At 36.2% G+C, this 5985-nt stretch overlaps 1 non-coding gene across 1 annotated transcript; it reads left to right on the forward strand.

Annotated features, from left to right (window-relative positions):
* Positions 1–2705: 2705 nt before the first annotated feature.
* On the forward strand, positions 2706–2812 carry LOC141618115 (small nucleolar RNA R71). The gene has a single exon (XR_012531304.1). It is a non-coding gene; the product is annotated as a small nucleolar RNA R71 (small nucleolar RNA).
* The last annotated feature ends 3173 nt before the right edge of the window (positions 2813–5985 follow it).

Here is a 5985-nt window from a genome sequence, read left to right on the forward strand (position 1 = left end):
AAAGCATATACCCAAGGAATACATCTTAATAACCAATATTATTTAGATCTAGTAATAATATTAGTTTTTGCTATAAAATTGATACAAAATAAATTGTATTTTTGGCTCTTGAATCACTCGGTCAAGAGGGAGTATATGTGAGATTTTATTTCTCTATAAAATTCATATATTGTAGAGATTCACCACTTTCTTACACTAGAAAATGTTATATGTAAAAATGATGAATGAATGAATTGAAAAGAAAGAGCTCTTTTTCTTTTCTTGTATGGTTGGCCGAAAATTGGCTTGGGTAGGATGCCCAATACTTTTTGTTTTTGCTCTTCTCAAAAGCATAGGTGGGCATGGCTAGAGATTAGACTTTAATAATTATGTTTTCTCTTATTAAAATAATCAACATAATTATTCCACTAATACTCCTAATTTTCGGTTTATACAAGATAAAATGGAAGGTCCATTTTATTTTGTCATTTGTCAAGTGTGACATATGTGACATGTTACTTGACATGTGAATTTGTAATGTATTTTTAACATATTAAAAATCAACATACTCATAAAATATGTCATTTACAAAATCGACTAGTAATTCGTAATTACTTGTACCAAAAATGTTTCCAAATTATAAACTACAACATTCTGTATTTATAATAATTTATTCATTCCGTTTCAATTGTTTCTGTAAACAATAATTTCATCTAAGTAATAAAACAATTCGATTACTTAGACCGTGTCTCATTTAATCATATTTACAATGAGATACGTAAATTATACTCACAAAATTATCCGTCAATTTTAAGCAATTTAATTAACTCGTATCGGTATACGATTAATTAAATAATCAATTAAGAGTATTTCCCTATAGGTATGACCTAAGGGGATCAACTGATCACCACCGTCGCACGACAGTAATGTCAAACTCTAGTCAGCCAATCATTACCGATATGTGTGGACCAGTTGACTTGTAAAATATTACATCCCACATGTATTCTTAAAATGAGATTTAATAATGATATTTAAATCATGTGATCACACTATTGTTGAGGACACATTTCCCAACAATGCTTTCATCTCCCACTTCTAGAGTGAGCTCACCATGCTTCACATCAATCACCGCACCGGCGGTGTGTAGGAAAGGTCTTCCTAGGATGATTGGAATGTTGGAATCTTCCTCCATATCAACAATGACAAAGTCCACCGGGATAAAATACTTCCCAATTCGCACGGGGACATCTTCCCATATCCCTAACGGTGTCTTCGTCGATCTATCGGCCATTTGGAGTGTGATGTTGGTGCATTTAAGCTCTCCCATCCCCAACCTTTTACTTACCGAGTACGGCATGACACTCACACTAGCCCCTAGATCACATAAGGCTTTGTTGATCGTTGTGTCGCCAATGGTACACGGTATTGAGAAGCTTCCCGGATCCTTTAACTTTGGAGGTGAACTCCCTTGAAGTATTGCACTACTCACCTTAGTGAAGGCGATAGTCTCAAGCTTCCGGATCGACTTCTTCTTTGTGAGGATATCTTTCATGTATTTCGCATAGGCCGGCACGTGATTGATTAATTCCGTGAAAGGAATTAAGACTTCCAAATTCTTCACAATTTCCATGAATTTTCCAAGTTGATCATCAAATTTGGGCTTGGCTTGACGACTTGGAAAAGGGAGTCTAATCACAATGGGCTCCTTCTCCTTGGCCTTGTCTTCATTTTTCTTTGAATTTTCTTCTTTTGATGATTCTCCATCTTTGGAGTTTTGCACAATTTCTTCCTTTTCACTAGCTTCCACAACTTCATCCTCAACTTACTTCTTCGGTGCTTCATACCTTGTACCACTTCTCAAGTGAATGACACTAACCGTTTCATGTCTAGGGGGATTACTTTGAGGTGGTAATTGCCCCTTTTGTCTTTGTGAGTTTGAAGATGCTAGTTGAGTCAATTGTGTTTCCAACATCTTGGTGTGAGCTAGAATGTTGTTGATGGTGGTTTCCTTTGCTTGGCTATCTTTTTGTATTTGAGTGAAAAATTCTTGTTGATTCTTTTGCATTTGGAGGACCGCTTTTTGGACATCAAAGCCTTGGTCATTTTTGTGATTGTATGGATTTTGATTTTGGTAACCTTGGTTTTGATTGTAAAAGGGTCTTTGATTTTGGTTTCTCATGGGTGGTGGAGTGTATGTTGTTTGAGGGTTTTGAACATTTTGGCTTTTGTATGAGAGATTTGGATGGAATTTGGTGTTTTCATTGTAAAAGTTGGAATAAGGGGTACCACTCTTGTATGCTTGGAAAGCATTCACTTATTCATTTGTTCCCCTACATTCACCTTGGTCATGTCCCAAAGTTCCACAATTCTCACATATCCCACTTGGGATTGATGAGGATGCCGTCATGGCATTAACATGATGCTTCAATGATTTTGAGTTTTCCTCAAGTCTAGCCATAGCTTGTTCAAACTTCAAGTTGATTGTGTCAATGTGAGCACTAAGTTGAGCACCCAATTGAGTCACGGAGTCCACTTCATGCTTTCCTCCTCTAGTAGCCTTGCGAGGTCTACTATATTGTGAGTTATGGACCGCCATTTCCTCAATCTTGTTCCATGTTTGATTGTCATCAACTTCGGTGAACATTCCATTTGATCCCATATTGAGAATGTTCCTAGAATCTTCATATAAACCATTCCAAAATTGTTGCACCAAAAACCATCCGCTAAGTCCATGGTGAGGACATGAGCGACAAATTCCCTTGAACCGCTCCCAAGCTTCATACAAAGACTCTTCATCCCTTTGCTTAAAACCCGTAATTTGAGCTCTTAGCATGTTAGTCTTTTCCGGTGGGTAGAATTTTTTGTAGAAAGCTAGAGCTAACTTCTTCCAAGAATCTATTCCAAGGATGGCCTTATCAAGGCCCTTCAACCATTGCTTCGCGGTGCCGATTAAGGAAAAAGGAAATAAGACCCATCTAATTTGGTCTTGAGTCACGCCCGTTTGAGAGATAGCATCACAATAGTCGCAAAAGGTTTCCATATGAGAATGAGGGTCCTCACTAGGCATCCCCCCGAATTGGCTCCTCTCAACTAATTGGATGAAGGCGGACTTGGCAATAAAATTTCCGGTGAGATGTTGCGGTGTAGGAGTACCATTTGGTAGATTCTCCTCGGTGGGTACGGAGTGTGACGAGAATTTTGGCATTGTAGGTGGATTTTGTGGGGTATTGTGTAATGGGTTCTCTTCTCCATCTATTGCGAAAGGATTGACAAACTCACTAGTGGGTTGAACAACTTCACTAATACCTCGTAAATTCCTCCTAACAACTCTCCTATTGTTCGTCAAGGTTCTTTCGATTTCACGGTCAAAAGGTAACAAATCACCTTGTAACCTTCTAGACATGCAAAATATCAAACAACTCGAAAACAATTAGAACAAACCTTGAGGAGTTTTACTTCCTCAAGGCGAAGAAAGACACAACTAATGACAATAAAAAGAAATCTAAATCAAACAAACACCGTCCCCGGCAACGGCGCCATTTTTGATGCGATCCCGCTAAGTGTTCAAAATTTAAGATGTGGTCGTTGGTCACGGTCGAATCAAAACACAATTTATAGCTCCACAAAGAACTCTACAATTAGTAAAGAGGCAAGTAAAGGTCGGATCCCAAGGGACGGGAGTTGAAATGAGATTTCTATTGTAACTAGCGGTGTCTAAGGGGTGTCACAAATTGGGTTGATGTAGAAGGTTACTAAACTAAAATAGCAATGAAAATAAACAAGCAAGATGAATTAAAGGGGTGTAAACAATTGATTAAAGGCACTAGGGTGTCATGGGATCATAGGGGAATCATGGGATATGATCATACAAACATGTTCTCAAATTATAAGCAAGCAATTATTGTTGTGATGGATTGAGCTGGGTTATATCTTACAATCCTAGGAAAGTTTGGGTCCCGGAGCCGAATCAATTAGATTGTACAACACCTACAAGTCGACTTAATCTTCCCTACTCAACAACATGCATGGTCTAATGAGACTCGAGTTGGGTTATGTCTTACAAGTCTCATTGAAAAGATAGAAGATGATAGTAAATGCAAGGATTCATAGGCTTAGCATTTCATCAAATATAACATGTGCATGAGTTGAGATCAAAACAAGCAAGCACATAAAACATGAAAGCATATTAATTTAAGCATGGATCATTCCCCATGTTGGTTTCCCCTAATCACCCATTAACCCTAGCTAAGAGACTACTCACTCATTATCATGTTGATCATGCTAGCAAGGTTGTCAATCATACCAACAATATGAAACATGATGAATAAATGAAAGAATTAACAATAATTAAAAAGGGATTAAGAGATTATACCTACTAATGATTCCAATAATAAAGCAAAGATAAAAGAAGTACTTGAATGCTTGATTGAGAGGTTGTCAATCTCCCAACAATAACCCAAAATAATCTTCAATTACCCAAAATAAAGGATGAACAAAAGAGAGATTAAAGAACTAAAACTTGGATTAAAACTTGATTAATACTTGATTACAATATTAAAGAGAGATTTGATTGATATTAACTACACTAATTATGGATAAGAAGAACATGCTCCTCTAATTAGACTAATGGGGTATTTATAGTGGAAATTAGGGAGGATGCATTAGGGTTAACTAAGGGCTAAACTAGTAATTACACTTTTTAAGTTGAGCAAGGAGGAGCCGGTATTTTCTGAGAGAAGGGCTTCTTTCTTCGTGGCTTGGAGAAAACAATCCGTCTTTGTGCTAGAATCCGGGCGGAATAGGGTCGGGACGGGCGGATTCTCGTTGGAATCCGAGCGGATTCGGGGAATCCGGGCGGATTGTGGAGGGGGAATCAAGCGGATTGTGGCAAAGCCGCTCGGATTGTCTTCTTTGGACGGACGGATTGGTGACAATCCGCTCGGATTGTCGATCAAAGAACAAATCTTCTTCTTTTCTTCCCTTTTCTTCATAAATTCCTTGGGGATTTCCTTGGGGACTCAAGGATCTTTTCTCAACATTGCTCTTCTACTATAATATGTACAAAGGCCTTCTAATCTTGTCTCTCCTTGATGCTTGGTCATTGAATTCGATCAATTTAGTCTCGTTTTGCCATGAAAATGCAAGATTCTTACTCCTTTCCTACCAAGGGATCAAAATCTCAAAGAATATGCAAAACAAAGAACTAAAGATAAGAAATGACCCAAATAAGCACTAAAAAGCATGGAAACAAGGCTAATTCGGGGGCTAAATATGCGCCAATTATGGTCATATCACAAGTCTAAATTAAAACGCAATTAAAGCAATCCCCTATTTACTAAATGAATAGGCATTCTTACAAATTTTTCCTCCAAAAAGCATCTTCTTAAATAAGGAAGGTAATTACAATTAAGTGCATTTACTAAATAAGGAAGTTAATAATTATAATTTTTTTTCATTAAATTATTATATTTTCATTAAAATTAATTTCTTAATTAAATTATACTATTTTCACTAAAATTTAAATTATAATATTTTTAATTAAAATATAAATAAAATTTATATAAAACTATTAATTGTTAAATCTTTTATTGATGCTGTTATTTGAGAATGACTTGAACTATACTATGTATAAAACAAAACTGTAAATCGTTATTATTACTTTCATGGCAAAAAAATAGAGAGTTTATAAATTGAAATCGTTAACTTTGTGGTATAAAAATATTTTCTGTAAAATACATTTTCGCACATTGATTAATTTTCAGCTTCAACCCTTTTTTATCAAAGTAAAATATAATGACGAGAAATATGAACAATTAATGACATGACATTATTATGTAAGTAATTTATTCAAAAAAAAAAACTTTATATACCGTGTATTTATTACACGGGGTCTAAACTAGTTAAACACTAATTAAAGAGCCCAAATTCTAAATTACAAAACGTATACAATCCGGGTTGCCTTCCGGTCAGCGTTGGTTTTTAAGGTCCCGCTCGACCCTTTTTACC

This window comes from Silene latifolia, chromosome 1, assembly GCF_048544455.1.
Source record: "Silene latifolia isolate original U9 population chromosome 1, ASM4854445v1, whole genome shotgun sequence".
NCBI lineage: Eukaryota > Viridiplantae > Streptophyta > Magnoliopsida > Caryophyllales > Caryophyllaceae > Silene > Silene latifolia.